This window comes from Etheostoma spectabile, chromosome 12, assembly GCF_008692095.1.
Source record: "Etheostoma spectabile isolate EspeVRDwgs_2016 chromosome 12, UIUC_Espe_1.0, whole genome shotgun sequence".
Lineage (NCBI taxonomy): Eukaryota > Metazoa > Chordata > Actinopteri > Perciformes > Percidae > Etheostoma > Etheostoma spectabile.
Window position 1 is genome coordinate 21,650,713 of NC_045744.1, and position 24,278 is coordinate 21,674,990.

Genomic DNA, 24,278 nt, shown 5'->3' on the forward strand with positions numbered 1-24,278 from the left:
CAACTTTGCTATTTTTAAACTATTGAGCTAGTTTGGATCAAAAATAGTTATATCAGGCTTTTATATACCGTATATGATTTAAAAATGTTTGTTTCCTGTCCATATAAGCCATTTCCTCAAATGCACTTTGGACAATGTCCGGATAAGTGTTGCCGCCTTCTCTCCGATTAACGCTAGCTCATAGTTCAGACCCAGTCAAAACAAAACTAATCTCTTACAGCCGAAGAACTTCCTAAAATATGCTAATTACTTTACTCCATTCTGAATATCTGTCTGAAATTGTGCATTAAAGCACACGTATTATGCTCATTTTCAGGTTCATAATGGTATATTAAGGTTGTACCAGATAGGGTATATATGGTTTCATTTTCAAAAAACACCATCTTTTGTTGTACTGCACATTGCTGCAGATCCTCTTTTCACCCTGTGTGTTTAGCTACAGATGCTCATTAGCTCGGTAAGATCACATCAGCTAGACAACTCTTTCTCCAACTTTGGTCAGTTGGTCAGGCGGGATTAGCTGGGAGACTTCTTCTAGACAAGGGCCACTTGTGGAATACCTGCAGAACAGGGACATGGAAGTAGTTCTTTTGTAGATTATGGTCAACTAGTGTGTGTTGTAGCAATGTTTTGCCATTAAGAACGAGCTAGCATGCTAGCGCTAGCCTAGCAGCCTCACCTGCCCCCATCACCCTCTGTGACTCCATAATTGACACTGTGGAGTCTTTCCGTTTCCTGGGAAATATCATCTCCCAGGACCCCAAGTGGGAGCTGAACATCAGCTCCCTCATCAACAAAGCAGAACAGAGGGTGTACTTCCAGCAGCAGCTGAAGAAATTTAACCGGCCAAAGACAATGATGGGGCACTTCTACACAGCCATTATCGAGTCCATCCTCACATCCTCCATCACCGCCTGGTACACTGCTATCACTGCCAAGGACAAGGGTAGACTGCAGAGTATCATTCGGTCAGCAGAGAAGGTGATTGGCTGCAATCTGCTGCCGCTCCAGGACCTGTACGCTTTCAGGACTCTGAAGCGTGCTGGAAAGATTGTGGCTGGTCCCTCCAACCACGTCCACAAACTCTTTGAGTCACTCCCCTCAGGCAGGCGACTGAGGTCCCTTTGGGACAAAAAACCTCACACCCCAAGAACAGTTTTTTCCCATCCGCCAACAACCTTATCAACAAGGCCCAGAACCCACCCTGACACTCTCCACTCTCCACCTCTAGCTCTACATGCCACTGTACTTACTCTGCTGTACTGCTCTTTTTATTTGTAATATGTATATATGCTTATACTTATATTGTTTATATTTTAGTACTTGATTTTCTTGACCTCATTATATTTAAAGATAGCGCTGTCAAACAATTAAAATATTTAATTGTGATTAATTGCAATAATGTCATTTTAATGCTTTTATCAACGTCAAAAGTGGATCGGCTTGCTTGTGCCTGTTGTTTTGTTTCCGGTCTAGCTAGATCCGGTGTGGTGTTGTAGTTTTTCATTACTAGTTACTAGTAAAAAAATGTACGCCGTTAAAATGGGTTTGCCGTTAATAACACATTTAACTGACAGCACTATTTAGAGAATGTGTGACATGCACCTACAACACCAAAACAAATTCATTGTACATATAAAAAACATCCTTGGCAGTAAAACCTTTTCTGATTCTGATTGTTTAAGATTCCCTAATGGCCTGGAAAGTACTACCATTTTTATAGTTTCCATAGCCCCCTCAGTTGCCCAGTGGCCCCCAGAAATTCCGGTTACCTTCTGCTTTCTTTGTGTTGTACGTTTGTAATTCTAAACTCCGGTGGATTTCTAAGGACTATGGTGACCTGGTCCTCAGATCTCTGCAGGGTAAATTCAGTCAGCTAGCTAGACTATCTGTCCAATCTGAGTTTTCTCAACTTTTAAATGTACATATTCCACCAAAACAAGTTACTTATTTATTAGCGGCCCGTTGGCTCCGTCCGGCGCTTAGCACCTCCCAAGACGATTGTGATTGGATTAAAAAAATGCCAATAAACAAGAGCAAGATTTTCTCTCAACCCAGGATGCTGTGTGGACTAGCAAAGCAAGAGTACTTGTGCTTGTACTAGTTCACTGTGCAGGTATAGACTATGATATGGACATCACAATTTCCTAAATGACAAAGTTCAAAATTTAATGGTAAATCAGATTGAACCCGCTGTAAAGTGAACAAGGCAGGGTCAATTTGCAATTGGCAGTGAAGATGTCTCACCCCATACTCTTTGAAATGAATGGGGAAGGATTTTTGGTCTGACTCCACTTTCAGTTTGAGCACTTCACAGGATTAATCAGCATCTTTGCACCTCACCTCTTAAAGGATTCCTGTTTGACTTCTGTGTTTTCTTACATCTGCAAAAAGCCCTTCACAGTGTGAAAAAACTATAACCTTTGGGCATAACAAGCCTACCATACCTTCAACTGAGATAGACACGATGTGACTGACAGTTGATTATTTGGACAGAAGGAAGCCTTTTGCCTTTTCTCTTCTGTAAATTCCCTTAAATTGTGCTTATGATGATCAATTGAAACTTGATTTTGATTGAAGATCAAATGCATCCATTACCAATCTTTTGTGTGTGACTTCTGTCAGACCGCAGATCTGCCTGTAACGCCATTGTAACCTGCTGTAGTTGAGGACTGTTGGTGGAGTGAATCCTCTTCAGCTGCTCTCAGATATTTATATCACTGCATCTATCAAGCACATGGGATATGCACAGCATTACGAATGCTGGTGCTTTCCATGGAAAGAGTGAATCTAGGGAGAAGCCATGGTTGCTTAGTGCCTTCACTTGTTAGTTACGGCACAAATGAAGGAGAGGAGATGGGTTACAACTGCATTATGCAACATGTCTTTTAAAAATACAATGAGGCTCAATCAGTGGCTCTAAACCTGAATTTCAGGTCCCTGTGCCATGCTGGTCAGTCTACTGACCATGCTACTCAAGAACTGGCTGATGTGAGGTGTTCATGTTTTAATTATCAAGTGCAAAGTCAGATGTATTGGAGCAGGGAAATGATACACAGGAACTCAGCACTAACATACCTGTTTCCATTCATAGGACCTTGTTTCCTAAGTTGCTTTTTAACAAAAACTAAACCGATTTTCTAAGGAAGTGCCGTGGTGTTATCGTCATATGTCAACTGACTGCTTCAACTCAAGGTTTGTGTACTGTATGTTTTCAGCCATCTTGCACCCGGCGCAGCGCAAAGCCTGACGCAAATGTCTTTGCTAGTTTAAGACCGACGCAGTCGTCAATTTCCCATCGTTTAACCCTTGTGTTGTCCTCTTGGGTCAATAAAGGGTCAAAAATTTGACATTTTGTCCCTTTTTTTTAGTTTTTACTAACACTACCTGACTACCACTAGTTTTACAGTACTCTTTTGGAATTCATGGTCAATAACCCTCATTTATATAGAATTATACCTAATATTTGAGTTAAAAAAACAGAAATTATGAATTATTTTGACTAATAGTTAAGATCAGAGGAAAGTACAGATAAATTTAGTCAGGAATGAAAGTGATCAATTATATTTGCAAAGAGCGTTGTGTGGAATCCAATCTATTTTTTGTGGTAATTTGGTTAAAAAGAAACCCATATTTCAGATAAAGACATTTTTTAAACGGGTCAAATTTGACCCAAGGACAACAGGAGGGTTAAATAGCAAATGCATCCGCGCCCATCTGTGCGCCCATGGGCGTGCTGGTCTTACAGGGAGGTGTGTTCAGGTGCATTCTTGGCGTATTGCTATCTTGAGACGGCGGAAAGTGATTGTGCCATTGACCAATAAAAACCTGGTCTAAGTCAATAACCCAGCATGTGTTTTCAGCTATCTCTGAATGCTGTAAGAGCAGGAGGGGGTTAGTTTGTCCCTCTTGATGCGTTGATTCTGTGAGAACTCCCTCCCAGAGAAGAGCCTTTAGTGCCAAATATAACGGCAGAGTGATTTGCTAATAAACGGTTAATTCCTTGACGCAAGTATTGACTGACTCTTTATCTGCACTGAAAAAAATTGTGAGTATTTCATCCAGCTGGATAGATTTTATGAAGAGACAAAACAGCTATTACAATCCCATGGAGAGAGGGACAGACTAAGCACTGCTGGAGGCTATCAACAACTGCCTCCCCATCCCTCCCTCTCTTCGTTTTTCTCCCATCCGTACAACCCCCAATCGACTAGAGATGTACGTCAGAATCTGCGTGGAAAGGGTTTTTTTCTCTTTCTTTTCGCCCACTGACTGTTATGAATCAACTCAGCCTTTAGAGCAGGGTTGAGAAGAGAAGAGAAGCGCGTGGGCTTAACCTGCTTCTCCCTGTGTCTCTCTCTCCATCTCAGAACCGGCTTCCCTTCTTCACAGAGCTGCAGAGCTGCTCTCTTTGACTCAGAAATTAAATCCTGGGTTATTACATGCCTGTGAAGCCTACAATATAGACAGATAGAATGGAACAGCTCAGTGGTGGGATGTGTGAAGGAGGTGGGGACCAAAACAACCAGCTGACTGTGGAAGAAGCGTGAATCATATCTTTAACACCTATATCTTCTCCTGTCATATTCCTCTCTCAAATTATGGTAGACGGATTACTTTTTTTTTCTGCTTCAACTGACAATTCACACTCAGAGAAGTCATCTGTCTCAGAAGAATTTAAAAGACAATGAATTCACAGCCAGGAGAAAATATCAGATATCACAATATTCTTCCCGAAAATACCTCGATGTCGATACCGCGATGATGTTGTAGGGTTGACAATTAGATATGAGATAAATATTCTTCAGTACCATGGATATAACGACTCAGTGGGTAAAGGCAAATATTAGTTAGTTAGGAAAACAACATCAATTTACTGTAATAAAGCCTTTAAAACCAGGAACACTTGGTCATATTACGATACTACAATATCCAAAATCTAGTTTCATATCTCGATTTTAGAGCTGTAACAATTCCAAATGTTGCTGTAAAATGAATTGTCTCCAAAATAATTGTGACTAACAATATGGTTGTCTCTTTCAGTCAAATTTATACAAAAATATTCATCAATTCATTATATATCGGCCGATATATCAGAATATCAGATTTTTAAATCACCAAATATCTGTATCGACATTGGCCTTTATCGGCCGGGCTCTACTATGGATGATATAAACATTAATCATTTTCCTTAGATGATTACACAACACTTTCTGCAGAGTGAGACTAAAGAAATGAGCCGAACATGTACTGCTCCCTCCCTCTCTATCAAACATGATGAAGAAGGAGATGAAAATAATACGGACATTAACACTATTATTTTATTCTGGTTTCTGGACGGAGTCAAATAGGTAAGTAGGTTGGAAGTGTACTCTGTATGGATTCAGTATTTTTTTGAAGAAACAACTCGCGCATTCAAAACTTCTTCTGTCCAGGTGCGTTGGAAAAAAACAGACTTGGAAACAAAGGAACAAATCCTGCACTCTGCTCTTGCTTTAGCATCGCCGATTATTAACGTTTCGGTCCCTCCGAACCTTAATCAAGACAATTTCAACCAACAAACATAACCGGGCTTAATACATTTCAACCCTGTGATTCTGAGGCCCCAGGTGTGTGTCAATGGTTAAAATGATCTAAAGATGTTAAGTAGACACAATGGAATAAAATCTAGTAGAATATGAGAGTTGGATAGTAAGTTTAGGTCCATGCACACTCACCTCCTTTATATCCCCATCATTGTAGAGTTGTCGCTAACTGGAAGGGATTGACATCTCTGTATTACTGGTCTCACATTAACTCCAGTAATCTGGGAAAAGACACAATGCGCACACACACACACACACACACACACACACACACACACACACAGACAAAGCATTACTATAAAAGTTACAGGTGCGACATATAGGTTGAGAAAATCATGTGAGCTGTATCCCTTCTCCTTACTCTCACAAACTGGCTAAAACCCCCGCTTTTTTACTAAAGTCTATGAATAACGTTAGTTTGTTGTTTTTCTATGTGTTATGTTATGGTTGGTGTATGTGTTTGTGTGTGTGAGTGTGGTTGTGTTCTACATGTTGTGTATATATTTTACTTGATTGCACAACGTTTTTATTACCAATGCTGGATAGTTTTGTTCTGGATGAAGCCAGATCCTGTTTTGAAGCCCACGCTGTATCTTCCATGAACAGATTCAAAATAGTGACAATAACATAAACCAAACATACTAAATGACAAGATGCCTCAGTGCTGTAGAAAGAGTTTGTGAAATTGACTTCATGAATTAAGATAAATGCTGAATCTGCATCAGGTTGTTGCTAATATCAGCATGTGAAATGCTGCATTTTGTGTACCTACTGTACGTAGTTCTGATCTTTTGATAACTATCCAGTGGATTTGTATATAACTACAGCTTTAGTGCATAACTTCTTTTATTTTAATGATTGCCCGTTTCATTCAAGCCCTTGCCAAATGAGTTGATACATAGCTAATTATGAGTATCAGCTCCACACAACTCTCTACGTATTTCTAGGTATGGCTATGTTCAGAAAATGGTGTCGTCCAGCAAATATTGTGCGCAGAAGCTCGAGTGAAAAGTCAATTTTGTTTTTTTAGTGCTCCGTTTTCTCTTTGGGTACAAGCTACTGCGTGGATGGGTGGAGGTGGTGCACGATCACGGAAGGCTTGGATCATGTGGATGCAGTTTAGCAGTTTAGCAGAGACAGACGCACTATAGCTTTAAATACTGTAAGCTGCATTTCAATCATGCAAGACTTTATTAAGAGACAAACCATTTTTATTCAAGTGCGTGATAAAAAGATTTAGGATATTAGAAGAGTTAGGATATTTCCCCCTGGGGTCTAGAAACTGGTGGTGGTGCTGGTGATGAAGAGAGTTGCTGAAGACCTGGATGATGGAATGAATATGGAGCGGGATATGATGAAGACAAAGGGTGGAAGAGGGTCGCATCCGTTTGTATTGAAACGACAACTGACAGCAGTAGAAAGGAGAACGGATTTTAAAGCTTGACAGCAAGGATATGTCTGTCTAAGAGAGATTGTGACCAGATCTGGTTGGAGTAAGCCGCGTTCACCAACTCGGCACAGCGCTACCCTTGGCGTTTCACACTGCCGCTGTAAGCTCAAAAGGTCAAATTATTTTACCTTTGACCTCTTTGCCTCTGACCTTTTTAAGACACAACCTTAATAATTCATTACATTTATATGGCTCTTTATCACAGACACTCAAAGCGCTTCGGGGGGGTTAGCACAACATCCTTACGACACAAGATGCTCACCACACATCAGCTTGGTAGGGGGGGAACATATTTTTAGTGGTGGGGAAAACCGGAGGAACCGGAGAAAACCCACACACACACACACGGAAACATGCAACCTCCACACAGAAAGGCTCCAGGGTTTAAACCCGGCACCTTCTTGCTGTGAGGCCGGAGTGCCAACCATTGAGCCACCGTGCTGCTCCATGGGCGCAAATAATTCCAGAACGTTCTTCTTCTGGGCTTTACCTCTTTGCTCGGCGCCCTACCTCTCGGCTCGTGTGTAGGCGGCATTAGAGCTGAGGCCCACAGATGAGAATGAATGAGTGAGTAAAGAGAGTCTTCCTGATTGAAGTTAAACTAAGCTTCATCTGTTTGCAATTGTATTTTCATAGTTAGTGTGGCCTGGAGCTCTCAGGCTTTTCATGTACAGCAGCTTGCTTTACCTCTACATTAAATGTGATTAACTGCAAGTACGTGCCCTGTCAGGCTTTGGGAATGGATTACAGTATGTGAAAGTGAGATGATATCACGCTACAGTTTGTGTGTTTGTGTAGAATCTACACGTATATCATCTACACTGTAGATGATATAAACATGAAACTGGGATGTTTTACAGTGGTAAGTTATATGGTGATTATCAGACATTGCAGCATCAGGTTTTTGAAATGTAAAGACTTAAAAATAGCTACAGTTATCCCGCGATGGAGTGCACAAAGTTTTCCCAAATATTTCAATCATGCTCCAAGAAGTGTACATATATTTGAACAATTTCAAATTTGTACTTAATTACAGTTTATATATATTTAAAGCAATGCTTGTGAATGCCTGGTGGTATTAATTCACATTTCTGTTTTTATAATTTATTTGCTATTTTTTTCATTATTTGATTTAGCAAAAGTGATTAAGAGTGACTGAATCCTACCACCATATTCATTTAAAAAGTGAAGACACAATTCATCTCTGAACTTTATTTCTAAGTATAAGCCGTTTGGTATGTACTACAGTGCCTACTATACCCCTCAGCCTAATTGACTTCTGAATTTCCAGTAATGGATTCTGACATCAGTTGATGACACAACAAAACCTCCAACGGGCCTACGAGGCTTCCACAACAATGCCGTCAACAATTGCTGTTGACAACAGCACTGCTGACACTGAAACATCAGTGCATGTAAGATCTTAAGTCACAGTAGAGGGCTGCAACAGAACCGGAAATGTCAGGCTGCGCATGCATTTTTCACGTGTGAGCTATTTTCACTGTGACGCATGTGATCAGCACATCATATATGGAAATATAAGAGGCTTACTATTGAACTTAAACCATGCATGTACATTGTGTTTAAGTAAACCAGATGTTAGTGATGTAATGGTGTTGAATTTGGAGGACTCACTAAAGTAATTCTTCTCTGGAAATGTATGTTCTCAGAATGAAGGGGCCGCGACGTGCGCTAGCTAGATAATTCTTGTCCCGTGTGTGGTCAGATAGTAACATCAAGGCTTTTGTTGTACAGAAGCGGGTGTGGTTACATCTAAAGTGAGTAAATGTTAAATGTCTATTGCTCTGCCTTTTCTGTTGCTTTGCTGTATAGTATTTGTTTTACTATTGTAAAGTATTTGTTTTGTTGTTGTAAAGTATTTGTTTTGCTGTTGTATAGTATTGGTTTTGTTTTGCTGTATCGTATTTGTTTTGCTGTATAGTATTTGTTTTGCTGTATAGTATTTGTTTTGCTGTATAGTATTTGTTTTGCTGTATAGTATTTGTTTTGCTGTATAGTATTTGTTTTGCTGTATAGTATTTGTTTTGCTGTATCGTATTTGTTTTGCTGTTGTATAGTATTTGTTTTGCTGTATAGTATTTGTTTTGCTGTTGTATAGTATTTGTTTTGCTGTATAGTATTTGTTTTGCTGTATAGTATTTGTTTTGCTGTATAGTATTTGTTTGCTGTATAGTATTTGTTTTGCTGTATAGTATTTGTTTTGCTGTATAGTATTTGTTTTGCTGTATAGTATTTGTTTTGCTGTATAGTATTTGTTTTGCTGTATAGTATTTGTTTTGCTGTATAGTATTTGTTTTGCTGTATAGTATTTGTTTTGCTGTATAGTATTTGTTTTGCTGTATAGTATTTGTTTTGCTGTATAGTATTTGTTTTGCTGTTGTATAGTATTTGTTTTGCTGTATAGTATTTGTTTTTTTGTTGTTTGCTGTAAGTTTTGTTTTGCTGTTGATGTATTTGGTTTTGCTGTATAGTATTTGTTTTGCTGTATAGTATTTGTTTTGCTGTATAGTATTTGTTTTGCTGTTTGTATAGTATTTGTTTTGCTGTATAGTATTTGTTTTGCTGTTGTATAGTATTTGTTTTGCTGTTGTATAGTATTGTTTTGCTGTATAGTATTTGTTTTGCTGTATAGTATTGTTTTGCTGTTGTATAGTATGTTGCTGTATTTGTTTTGCTGTATAGTATTGTTTTGCTGGTATAGTATTTGTTTTGCTGTTATAGTATTTGTTTTGCTGTATAGTATTGTTTTGCTGTATAGTATTTGTTTTGCTGTATAGTATTTGTTTTGCTGTATAGTATTTGTTTTGCTGTATAGTATTTGTTTTGCTGTATAGTATTTGTTTTGCTGTATAGTATTGTTTTGCTGTATAGTATTTGTTTTGCTGTATAGTATTTGTTTGCTGTATAGTATTGTTTGCTGTATAGATTGTTTTGCTGTATAGTATTTGTTTTGCTGTAAGTATTGTTTGCTGTGTAATTGTTTGTGATAGTATTTGTTTTGCTGTCTTAATTTATGATTCCCGTGCGGTCTTGAGTGACCAAGAAGGCGTCTTATAAATGTATTATTATTATTATTATTATTATTATAATAACAATAAAAACAGCCAGGAATAAGTAGGTCTGTTCTCAATAGCAGAGCCAAGACCAAGACCATTTTGAGTCCAACAAGGCACAACACCAAGGCACCAAGCGCAAGATTTCAAAAAAGTGGTGTTGAGACGGGACTCAAGACGTAGACAGGACTCGAGTTCTACAGGCCCCCAGGGCAAACCTTTAGCGTATACAAAGCGGCACTTACACGTGGCTTATTTGAAGCTATGTACTACCTCAATGTGATTCTTTCTGTTCCGAGTGTGTACTTCCATGTTTGAATGCTCTTATAGCATCAGCTAAATGTAATGTCCTATTTGATGATGAATGGGTTGTTTTTACATTGCTGTGTGTTTTTATGTGCTTCAGTATTTCCCTGCTCCTCTCTCTCTCCTCTGCTCTAAGAGCTGTGTGCTGCTGTGCGGTGTGTGTCCCCCCCCCCACCACCACACACACACACACACAACACACAACACACACACACACACACACACACACACACACACACACACACACACCACACACCAACACACACACACAGGATGAAGATCTGCATTCACACAAAATCTGGCAATGTGGCACCTTCCTGCAGGGTTTTGCCTTTATTTGTGCTATTCAACGTAACCGCCGTGAAGCAATCAGAAAATAACGTCTTATTCTTCTAATTCACAGCTTTGTTCTTGCTAACGTCGCCCCCTCTCTCACTCTATAGCTTGCTCAACCACCGCTGCGCTCCAGCTCATTCTCTCTGAGGCGTTGAGCCGGGGGGGAGGGGCCAACTTTGATCGCATACCAAAGAAAGATAGATATTATACATTTAATAGTTGTTCATTTAAGAAATCTTTCATGTTTGAAATTGATGTTGCGTAGCTGGCAACGATGGAAGAAGCATTCAGATCCTTAAGTAAAAGCATGAACACCACACTGACAAAATACTCTGTTACAACTTAAAGTCCTGCATTGAAAATGCCACGTAAAAGCGAGTAAGTATTATCAAGAACATGTTAAAGTATTAAAAGTAATAGTACTCAATGCAGAAACATCCAAACAATTTAGAAACTGGAAATGGTAAAAAAAAAGAAATTCAGTGTAGTGTTGTCTAATCATTTCAGCTGTAATTATAGTGCTTTATATTGTTGGGTGATTCAATTTTTAACAAAACATCATATTTTTTCATGTTTTTTGTGGGCAAAAATCTTAAACTGTAAAGTAACTAGTAACTAAAAGTTACATTCCACCACTGGTAGCTGGAAGTGTCTGCGTATTTGCGTTTCCGCCCTAAAAGCATCCTGAAAATGTAATACAAGTTGTGCATGCCTATTCATTTTGAAATAGCAACGCGGCCTATGGAGAAACTCTCACTCATTCACAATAAGTCCTGCTTTGTAGTTCAACCAAAACATAAAATAAAAACAGCTGTCTCACGCAGATCACCTAATGCACTACGCATTCAATAATCAAGCCTTTAAATTCATGTTTGTGCAGCTCGTAGGCTCTGGCGGAATTCAAAACGATAATCTTTTCATTTGGATTCAGTAGTGCCAAGTCATATGAAAGACGATTTCTAGTCTTTTCTGGTTTCCATTTTCTATATTGTTTACCTTGTCTTCAATTCAGGTCAACACAGGCACAACAGGCACCAGTTTCAGAGCTGAATTTAAATGACTTTTGATTTTTTTTTTTGTGGCTCAAAGCTCTTCTCCATTGGCATGACAAATGTTTGTAGCTGCTTGGCGTCACACACCACACACACACACACACACACACACACACACACACACACACACACACCACAACACACACACACACACACACACACACACAAACACCAACAGCAGGTGCTTAATTGTCTACAAATAAGCAATTTCCAATCTTCTGTGTTCACAGATTAATTTGTTAACTGTCTGAGATTTGTCCCACAACTGATGATGGGAAATGACACCCCGGGGAGCTATTCCTTTTTTTTTTTTTTTTTCTGGTGAAAACCTGATGAAGTTGTTGCCTGGAAACAGGCTCATTAAAAACATGCAGCTTTTTCCGACCCGGAGTTGGAATGGCAGGCGTGTGTTTAGCCTATCTGGGCCTATGCTGTGGGTGATAAAAGGATCAGAGAGCTGCTGCACTTCAAACAGCTGACTGTAAGCAAACCCTACACAGCTTATTTTACATATTAAAGCCATGCTTTGCTGTTCTAAAATACATTGTGGTTTTCCTAAGCTTTTATCTTCTGCAATGTAGGATAAACATATTACTCACTGTCTGGTGATAAACCATTACAACCTTAAACCGGAATGTTCTAAATCTCAGTACAAGTGCTCAACATTTAAACTGCCGTTCTAGGGAGTTTCAACTTGGCAAGTTGAGTATGCTTAAGGCTTCAAACTGGTTCACTGTTTTTTAAGTTCAAGGACATTCCTCTTCCGGGATTGCTCCTCCGGAAACGCCTTCTTTTTTTCGGCCGGATTACCTTCCTCTTTCTTTGTGTTGGCACTCTAAACTCCGGTGGATTTCTGAGGACTCTGGTGACCTGGTCCTCAGATCTCTGCAGGGTAAATCCAGACAGCTAGCTAGACTATCTGTCCAACCTGAGTTTTCTGTTGCACGACTTAAACAACTTTTGAACTGTACACGTTCCACCAGAACAAGTTTCTCCCCGAGGCTATTTAGCAGTGGCACCGTGGCTCTGTCCGGCACTTAGCGCCGTCCAAGACGATTGTGATTGGTTTAAAGGAATGCCAATAAACCAGAGCATGTTTTTCTCCGATCCCGGAATGATGTGTGGACTAGCCAGACCCTCCTCCGCAGCGCTGTGGAGTTCAATAAATGCAACATCTTTCCAAAAGTCAATGCGTAATCTCATTAAACAATCAGGATTTCAATGTTGGTCAAAATAATAGTGATGGTGATTTTTTCCATAATCAAGCAGCACTAGTCTTTATAGTCCACATGATACGTATGCAATATTCCACACATTACAGATACAACCGTCCATAGAAGCTACGTTTGTGTAGTTGTGCATGGCAGTGACCTTGGCTTCAGTTGAAGTTGTTTTTGTGTTGTGTGTTGGAGGCGTGTTCCTGGTGTAGCAGAGAGGGATCAGCTTCCAACAGTCAACAGGGCGGTTTGTGTTAAGACTAGGGCACGGCTGCGCGTTTGGGAGCTAATCATTTCAGTGGTTTAATATGATAATCCATTAAAGCATTTTAATCCCAGCCCTCAGCCAAAACATCGCAACACAAAAAGTGCCACAAAAAAAGGATTCAGCTCAACACCCTGAAACACAAAACAGCCAAAACATCGCCAACTTTTAACTTAAAAGAGGTCATCACTGTGTAGACGGAAAGCTACACAAAACAACAGGAGAAGGACTTTGGTATCCTGCAGCAAATGCAAAATATATGTATTTTTTCTGTCATGCTTCTAAATTGAGGCATGAATGAAATCTTGGCATAGAGATGCACACAAGAACAAATATTAATGAGCATAGCAGCTAGTTTCTGGTAGCCATTCTCTGTGGTGTATGGTCGACAGCAGGCAGTTATGATTAGTCAGTGACTTGCCACTGTTTTGGTTTTTTCATGTCATCTCTTCTACATTGATGATTACATTGAAAATACAAACATAAAGAGGGCTGGGTATTAAACCTCAGCGGTAAGTAACAACCAAAGACGATCAAAACCTGTGGAGTCCTGGAAGCTGGTATTAAATGCTTGGACTGATTTGTGTTCTTCTCATTGTTTGATCAGATTGCTCCTTATTTAAATATTATTGCCAGTTTGAAATTGTATTTCATTTGACTTATTTATTTTAAATGAAAAAAGGGGAGAAAAACAAGGTATTAAAACATGTCTGGTAGCAGTGGTGAACATCAGGTATCATATGCGCACGATCTTGCCCTGGCAATACCGCATGCTTTCCCTCAAACAAAAGAAAAATGTATACTGTCTTAAAGTTGCGTTTTTTTGTCACATACACAAACATTTCCTCACTATCCACTAGCTGCTGTCCCCAGAACACACTCTAAAAAACGCGGTCTCTGTAGACAACCCAGGCTCCACAAACTGCACCAACCTGCACCACAACAGCGTTCCAGCCAAGAACCGACAAGAAGGATTAGGGGGTGGAGGTTGGGGGGGGGGGGTTAGTGCGCGGAAGGGAGGGGGAGGGGCCTTGATGAGGAGGAAGGACGGGCGAGTTTGACAATACTTCGACAAGAACAACAAGAAGTGACGTCGCCCGACATCGCTGAGATCCCCCGATTCCTGGTGCTGCAGAGGCTCCACACAGACGCTTAACGCTTGTTATGAATTGATACTATAAATGAAATTAAATTGAATTGAAAATAAGGATTTCCATGTTCAAAAAGGAGTAGGAAGAAGTTCAAAAAAACCTTTCTGGTCCTACCTCCTTTTTCTACTTTTCTACTTGAGTTACATACAAACAATTCTTCACTTACACATGTATACTTACACACACATGAATATATACCTTCTTACAAGCACATGTACACATGCATACCCATATACACATTCATACACACATTATTTTTCTCTTTTTCTTTTCCCACTATCACCTCCCGGTGTCCATGTTTCATCTGTCAGTTATATCACATCGAATAATACTCTAGAGGCATAGAGAGAGAAACAAAGTGTCTCCCCTGTGATTTCTGACCATGGCTGGAAAGCTGTTTCAGAAAAATTAACCCTCTCCTTGATTACATGTTGTTCATAGAAGAGAACTCGGAAATGAGTAGAGGGAAAAGCAACGCTACCAAGCCACTGCCGAGCAGCCTGCGTCACTGCGACGTGTAGTTACATTTTTTAATAAGTGCACTTCAGACTACAGCGTAGGGCCGGTATCCCCAGGTACCTACATACGTACCCACGCCATTGATTTAACGCCAAAGAATGTCTTTCTGACATCTTTTTTTTTTCAGTGTGGCGCTGAAAGGATTAACTGTGACACATAATCAACTCATTACACATAAGTAATTTAATGCTGGGCTGTTTGTCATAGATTGCATGTGATTGCACATGCTACCCCCCAACAACAGGTGGTCAATAAACATATGTGACAGCGTGAAGAAATCATGTGGAGGGGAGGAAACACGAAGATAAACAGAGAAAGAATGGCTTGATAACCAACTGTCTTTTGCCTGTTCATTCCTGTGCTTCCATCTCAAAAGGGAAGACACACACACACACACACACACACACACACACACACACACACACACACACACACACACACACACACACACACACACACACAGTAAGCAAGCCTTGTAAGTTAAATGGGACATCTCTATCACTCACCAGCAGACGCTCTCAATATATTCACTTCCAGCGAGCCTCCAGCACCACACACACCACACACACACACACACACACACACACACACACACCACACACAGATGGCAACGGCGCTGCCATGCCAGAAGCCATGAGGAAGAGGAGCCAGGGATTGAACCTCCCACCCTGTAATTAGTAGACGACCTCCGCTCTCTCTCCCGAGCGACAACAGCCTCAGAAAGTAAGAGAGAAAGTGACCTTTATCAGTAAAGTAAAGGTCGCATTGTGTTTGAAATTCATCACCAGGTGACACTACCAGAGGGGGATTAACAGAGCTCAAAGCTATGTATACATCCTTTATTAGTGCAAACATATACACGTGTCATTGGGGAGGTTAAAGTCACTGGATCGCCAGTTTGGATCTGTTAGGGGATGCAGAGGTAGTCACTCTTAACCCAGCAATAGGCTAATTAGTCCAGCAAGCCCTTAATTATACAGTATAGTACCTTTCAAAAGTGATTTACAATTAAAAATGGACCGCGATAAAAAAAGGTGAAGACATAAAAGAGAATGAAAGAATATTCTCAAGTGAAAAGTCAGATAGAATAACAGAGAGTCGCACTAGATCAGTTAGAAAAATGAATAAGTAGCATTAACCCTGATAACAAGTTAGGTAAACAATGTGTTAGTGGTTTTGGGGAATGAAGTCTCGCTTTGCTGGACCATCCTCCAAGGCGCGGCAAAGGAGGGTCTGGCTAGTCCACAAAGCATTCCCGGATGGGGTAAAACACATGCTCTGGTTTATTGGCATTTCTTTAAACCAATCACAACAGCCATGGGCAGTGCTAAGCTCGGCACGGAGCCACAGCAAAACAGCCTTGGGAAGGAACTTGTTTTGGTGGAAGATGTGTACAAAGGTTGTTTCAGTCGTGCAACAGAAAACCCCGATTGGACAGATAGTCTAGCTAGCTGTCTGGATTTACCCTGCAGAGATCTGAGGAGCAGTTAACTATAGTCTTCATAAATTCATAAAACACAAAAAAGCAGAAGGTGACGGACATCGGCAAAAATACATGCATATGGCTGAATTTCCTGCGGCACCGGAGCAATTCTGGAAGTGGAACGTCAAAGATATAGATTATAAGGAATGTAACGTTACTGGTGCAGCAACAAGACGGGGACAAAATCACTAATATAAAGCTTTAAACTGGACACACTGGAAACAGCTTTTGTTTGCACTGAGCAATAAAATACGACAAATATCTGTAGCATCCATGTTGTTTGCACATTAGGACTAAAGCTCATGAACACACGGAATTCATAAGAATGACTTCCCAACTCTGGAAATGGGACCATCCGAGGAGCACGTGAATGCAGCATTAAAGAGACAGGCGCTGCATCAGAGCGTCTCAGACAGACGGTGAATACAGGTGCAGCAGCCATGGGCAGTATGAGATAAAAATAACGTGTTTCTTTTTACATTAAAAAAGCATGTAACGTGTCCTAGAAGTTCTACAAAATACAAGTATGAACCTGAAAACTGAGTCATGAAAAAAGAAAATCTGCATTCTGCCTCCTATTCTTCTATTTTTCATAACAAACAGACGTTACAGTAAAGGACAGTTACTGTTTGTTTAGCTTTTCTATGGTAGTTATTGATTGTGAGAAAGGTGATATTCTGATTTGTTTCTGAGTGTTCCTGTAGTCATCCAGAGAGCGTACTGTCCATCCAGCATGTCCTTTGAGAAATGGTACTATTGTCTGTGCTGAGAAGGCAAATCCTTTTTTTGAACTCTGTCAGCTCTCTGACTGCTCCTGAGGAGATTAACATTGTCTCCGTGTCCTGTCACACTGCCGGACACTGCCAGACCACTGACCTTAACATACAGAGATGCTCTCTTCTTATAGGGACCCAGTTCTCTTTTGCCCTTTTACCATTACCAATAACAACACATGATTGCCTGCTTTTCTGCATGTGCTTTTGGGTTGATTTTTAGCTTCTGCAGGAGTTGGTATAACACTGGGTGGCACAGTCGAAAAACGAATGCATGGCAAAAAAACAAAACAAATCTTTTCCTGAGTATGTATCATAGACAGTGCATGTGTGATGTAACTCATTGGTTTGTGGAGATCTGCTATGAGTTGTTGAGTTTACCGTTATGGGTGCAGCCATCGTGGTTGCGGATGTGACTATATATACTATATATGTAGATGAGAAGGGGGAGTGAGGGAGGAGCCCTTACACTCTACGTTACGTTCCACACTTTCAATGGCAATCAAGTCAGTCACGGCCTAAAACACCCCCTGACCATAATTAAAAAAATGTTCAAAATCATTCTGTGTTGCAGAAAACTTAAGCTTAAAACTAGAGGCCGACTGATATACCGATATTAGGCATTTTCCGGTATCGACATTTATAATGGCGGATTTAAAATATATATACAGTGTATATTATATATATTTTTTAATATATATTCATTTATAAATGATTCTGCTAAATTAAAAAATAAAATAAAAACGGACGGTCAGCCATGTCATGAGTGTTGCCATTGCATAGTTTGTCCACCAGAGGGCGCTCTACAACGTCCATGTTGGCAACACTGATCTTTTTTTTTTGTTCAAAGGACTTTAAGTTTCATATCTTGAGTTTGTATTTTTATACATTTTATTTATCAGACCTTTAATATATTTTGATGTTCCTCAAAACAAATTATTATCATATTATTTTAGTGAGAACTACAAATGACTAATGTTTATGTTTTGTTACGTATTTCTGGAATTTTTTTTTTTAAATATATATCGGCCGATAAATCGCAATATCGTATTTTTAATTTACCGAATATTTGTATTGGTATCAGCCTTAAGACTCCTTTATCGGTCAGGCTCTACTTAAAACTAGCGATTGAGACCATAAACTCATTATGGAAATGTTTACTGAGGTAATAAATCAAGTGAGAAGTGGGTCACTTTCTCATAGACTTCTCCAGAAACCGACCTCCTATTGCAAACGCATGTGTCGCCCCCTGCTGGACATCAGATAGAATGCAGGTTTAAGGCACCTGCGTATTTGCAGCACTTTGCCGAACCGGATGCGTTGTCCATGGTATGTACCAGGGCTACTACAGGTAAAACAGGTACATACTTGCCCTGCTTACTCTGCCTTAATATGTTACCAGTGTAACTCTAGACAATCAAAATGGAAGAAATATAACGGTACACGTATTCGTCCTGAACCGCTTTGGTACAGGACGTTACACCCTGCAACCCAAACACATTAAAATATTCTTTATACGTTTACTATTTGCTGGTTCGGCACACATAAACTGCAGATTAGTCCTGCAATGTCACAGCGCTGCAGAGTAACGTCTGGCTCCTCCACACATACATTGCAGGATAGGAGAAGAAAAACACACACTGGGTTGTTTGCATTTCTTTAAACCAATCACAATTGTCTTGGGTGGTGCTAAACCCAAGCTGTCGCTCCGCTAAAGGAACTCATTTGGGTTGAAAGTCGGATCCTTGATAAAAGAAAACACCACATAAAACATTAAATGAAGTTAACTGTAAGGTGAGCTATTTAAATTAGCTGGATACAAGGTTAAATGTAATTTGCTCTTACCAGTGTATTGCCCTGTGTAACGTTACTTTGTTGATAGCAATCCCACCAATCGGTCCCCAAACGTTCCACTTAGATAGTATATACCGTGACATTTAACATATTCTTTGTAAATCTTTACAATTTTCCCCAGAAATAACCAAGCAGGACTGCCTGGTTCCACGATCCAAATTTTCTTTGATTATCCAGTAAATGAATTGTCGTCGGTCCAGACTAACCGCGTATTAATTATTAATTGCAAATAATTGGATTAAGGCTATACTTTAAAAAACAAATAATACTAAAATAAAAGTTATTTTCTGCATTTTTTGTTTTTTTGTCACACCGAACTGTGACCCCAAACCCGAGGCACTGAAACCCCCCTGGCTTATGTGTGACAAACAGCTTCTCCTTTAAAATGAGAATTAATTCCTTTAAGATTGCTGCTGTAAATGAATGTTCTCACACGCACATCACACATGCATACTCACACATGCATACACACACACAAACACACACACACACACACACACACACACACACCTTAGTGAATGTATCCCGGAGGAAAAACTTGAGCCTCCCTCCATCTCCAGTCTGCTGCTGGCTCAGTCCTCCCGGTGGGACCACCAGTCTATCAGTTCACTCCATTGCAGTGGAGCTCATTTTGAACACAAACCGTATGATACATCAGCACCACTCTCACTTTGAAAATAGCCTACTCGTGTCGTCCCATACATGTATGAAAACTATTTCTTAACAGAAACACTTCCAACATTTCCTGTTGACTTGGTTTATTCAGCTGGTTTCAGTATGGTTGTAAAAACGTTAGCTTACTGCATTAGAGGAGATCTTTACATGTTTCTAGTGGTGCATGGGTACGTACTGGTAGTTACTGTGACAGGCTGTTCTTCAGATGGGATACTCCTCTTTTCCCCAAGGTCAATGGGCAACTCAAGCACCATCTGACAAATGGGAAATCTCTCTCTCTCTCTCTCTCTCTCTCTCTTTCCCTCTCTCACACACACACACACACACACACACACACACACACACACACACACACACACACACACACACACACACACACACACACACACACAGACAGAATGCACTATGATTGATAAAAAAAAACCATTCCATCTGCCTGGGCTATCCCCAGGATTTACTCTGCCCCACTTCCTATAGTAGGCCTTTTCCAATAAAACCGTTTAAAGTGGGATAAGCTTATTGTCAACCTGCACACACACACACACACACACACACACACACACACACACACACACACACACACCTCTAAGCATTTGAAGAAATGCATTAGGTACTTTAGCAAATACAGTCATCTAGGTGTTAATTTAAATTATTTAATTTATACTCTTTACTGATCCAATATGGGTAAATTACACTGTGTTGTTATTACACACTACAGATGGGCCTGAAATACACATGCTCAAGTCCTATACATGCACTAATGAAGAGAGGTCAGAGTGAGTGGCTGTGACTGCTGAACAGGCGCCCTGAGCGGTTGAGGGGGGGTCAACCACTTGCTCAAGAGCACCTGGAGGTGAACTGGCATCTCTCCAGTTACCAGCCTACACGCCGTACTTTGCTCTGTACAGGGAGTTGAACCAGTGACCCTCCAGTTCCCAACCCAAGTTCCTACAGACTGAGCTACTGCCATCCCCCAAATTGTATCATAGGACACCATAAAACACTACGGTGCTATCGTAGGGCTAGCAATTGGTGCTTGATATTTATATATATATTTACACAATGAGATTTGTGATGAATAATCATTAGTAGCATGGATATAATGTCTACTGTGAGTGGGTAAAGACTACTAACTCAACAGCTAAAACAGTCTGGAAAGTTGAGAGAAGACATCACTTAACTGTAATCCAGCCTTTAAAACTAGGAAGACTTACGTGTCATATTACAATATTACAGTATCCAAAAATTAAGACGATATCTAGCCTCATACAATATCAATATATTGCCCAGTGATAGAGCAGCATGACGAATCATGTTGCTGTGTTGAACGGTCACAAGAGTGTGTCACCCAAGTGGAACCTGGATGTAATCGCAGATGAAAGTGCATGGCTGCAAGGACCAACACTTGCCTCATAAAGAATCCAACAGCACTGAGCACTGAATGGAGAAATATATGCTACTGGGAACGTGCACTTGCATAGTGTACCTGATTACTTGACGCAGTGCCTTGCCCGGTGTCGTACATTGCAGTACCGCAGGAGTTGAGCCAGGTTGAACTTTTCTTGCTGTGGCCTCAGACATCCCACCAAAAAAAAAAAAAAAATGAGGTGGCTGTGTTTATTGACACACGTGTGCGAATTTTTGTCTGAATGTGGCCTTTTTTGAGAAGATGAACAATTTTTAAGGACTAGGATCAGAACTTCATGCTGTATCTTTCTGTGTTAGTAAGTGTAATCTTGTTAAAATTACAGCTATTTGGACATCTGCTAAGATTTAAGGGTGCAACTCCCAAAAACATGAACATGATGTGAATTGTATGGGTGAAGCTCCACAGCTGTAATAGCCCTTATGAAAGACAGTGGGAGCTCCAGTGTAGCAAGGCAGCACAGAGGCTTGGGGGGGGGGCAGAGGACAGATCTTCAGTATGGCAGCAATATGAAATGCAAGAAATATTCTGTATTCTGTATGTATAATTTATAACAGTACACCAAAATACTCCCACTTAAGATGAGACATAGGGGAGAGGAACAGGGGGGGGGGGGGGGGGGCAAGCAGCCAGGGAAGAAAAACAGCTGGCATGGGCTTTTAGACCTATTCAAGAACAGTGGGGACCACAGCTGTAACAATTCCAAATGTTGCTGTACTATTAATTGTCTCAGGAATAATTGCCATCAACAATATAATTGTCTCTTTCATTTAAATTTAAAAATATGTATTTATTTATGATTTTTTTTTAAACAAATTAGAGTTTTGAAGGGATTTCAAGAAACATTTTTTTAGGTAAATATACTGTCCTGTGACCAAGATAACGTACACATGAAGTCTCGTCGTTATCATAAAACTTTATCCCGCCTATTCATTTTTGTTGCGATAAACGTGTATAGGATCCAACAACTAACACTTGAAATAACAATAAAAATGTATAGTCCGGCCAATAGTATCATATATTACTATAACAATATAATATAATCATTTATATAATTACAATCTGGCCTATCCAAACAAAAGCAATTACCAGCCATACGCCCCAGGACCTTAGCTAATGTGAGCAACGAACTGCGGTTAAACCAAGAAACCGAGATTATGTAAAAGAAAAATTGACAATTAGACAATTGTGTAATAACTGTTACAGGACTAGTGGGAAATACATTTTTCCATGTCTCTGACAACTCTCTGCGTGGTTAGTGGGCAGGAGGTAGATCATGTTTCAGGCCATGCTTCATTGCTTCAGTAACAGTCAACTGGAAATAACTATCCATTTATCATGAAATAATCGGGCCAATGCCAACAAGATCATTCATCGTTTGACTTGTCAGTTCAATACGATACCATACGTCATAATTTGTTGTCCCCTTAGGGAAATTTCTTTTGACTCAAAAGCTGCACACATAACTAAATGCCCTGTAGGGCTGCACAACATATGTTTTTATCTTTCATCGCCCATCGCGATACCACCCGACGCAATAAACCCGTCGTTTTGTGTTTTAGTAGAAAACTGCACTTTAAAATCTAATTGTTGCTGTTTTTTTTCAGAGGTGCCTTTTATTTTATTTATTTTTTAGGATTAAAAGACACAAAAACCTTCTTTTTTCAAACGCTGAAAAAGTGACCAAGAAAACGGAAAAGGTGACAAAAAACATCAAAAACACTGGAAAAAGTGACAAAGAAATTGTGAAAAAATACTGACTAGAACATAATAAAAAAAAGTCAAAAAAGTGACAGAAAATAGGAATAAAATTGACAAACTCATTGAGGAAACTGTAGAAAAAGAACAACAAAATGTTGAAATTTCAACCCAGAAAAACACAGAGTTGCAGGTCAACGAGAAGACAACACAAGGGTTAAAGGTTCAAATTGTTGGAAATGATTTCCTTTTATTTGTGTTGAAGTGTTCATATTATGCTTTTTGGCTTTTTCCCTTTCCTTTATTGTGTTATATATCTTTTTTGTGCACGTTATAGGTTTACAAAGTGAAAAAGCCCAAAGTCCCCCCCCCCCCAAAGGGACTTACCATCTCCAACAGAAAACCCTGTTCACCAACTGCTCCAAACAGCTCTGCTGTAGTCCAGCCTTTACCTCGGTTCCACAGAAGACCTTCCAGTGGTGGGTGCCCACTGTCGCCCATGTCGGTGGAAGTATAATGCTCCGTATCACCTACTGGGAGTGACTCCAGTTCCCCTGCATGGTCTGCCCTTCCATAAGACAGCCCTGCTATTCACCGTGCACAGCTAATGCAGTGTGACATGAGAACAAAGGATCCTGAAACACTTCTGTCACAGCCAGGGATCTACTACTGTACTCATCGTAGACTTTTAACATGAATAACCAACGCCAAACGCACGTGACCAAGCCTCCATATTTTATGCGATGGGAGAGTGTGATTATGTTGCAGCATCTGAGTACTCTTTTCTTTATCATTCCCAAATGAATCGGAACAGGGGCCGACGCTGTTTTTTTGGCGTTTTATTAGTCTGGTAAAAGCGATGAAGTTCATTGTTTTAAAAAGTGTGCTACTTTAGCTCCACTACAGCGCTGTCTGTCCCTTGTCTTCACTCACCACTGAGTCTGACTAACTGTCCCGCCCCCAACACTATCTGACTCCCTGTTACTGGCTATTATGTTGAAAGTTTCTAATTTATTAAATAATTGCTTAAATCATGTAATCCCATTCCAAAATCTTAATTTTCGCATAAAGATTTTCATTTTCACTGTAAATGCAGTGCAAAATCAGTTCCAAATATTGGTTACCGGTTTTTCTTGACTTTTAATCATCGGTGTCAGCTGATCCCTAAATCAGATTCTTTGTCCTGGTCGACATTTTCACCCGTCATCGCGGGTATCTCCAATCTATTGATTATTGCAATGCAGCTCTTAAAAATGCTAATGGTGACAAAATTGGAGTCAAAATGTCTGCTGTGAAAGAAGTCTGTTCATCTTCAGTTTAGTCCCCCCCCCCCCCCCTATGCACCAGCACTGGACACAACCACTACACCGTGGGTTCAAGTACACAGAGTAAAGAGATCTTATAGAATACAGCC

At 40.1% G+C, this 24,278-nt stretch overlaps 1 protein-coding gene across 6 annotated transcripts in view; it reads right to left on the reverse strand.

Moving 5' to 3' along the window:
* LOC116699625 (disks large-associated protein 1) overlaps positions 1-24,278 on the reverse strand; it is a 94,501-nt gene that overhangs the window by 65,628 nt on the left and 4,595 nt on the right. For 5 of the 6 annotated variants that reach the window (XM_032532294.1, XM_032532292.1, XM_032532291.1 and 2 more), the window contains exon 2: positions 5,718-5,806. The gene's annotated coding sequence lies outside the window, so the exon portion shown is untranslated. Of the gene's footprint in view, positions 1-5,717; positions 5,807-19,575; positions 19,640-24,278 lie in introns of those variants that run through there. The other variant, XM_032532290.1, reaches the window with a different exon arrangement.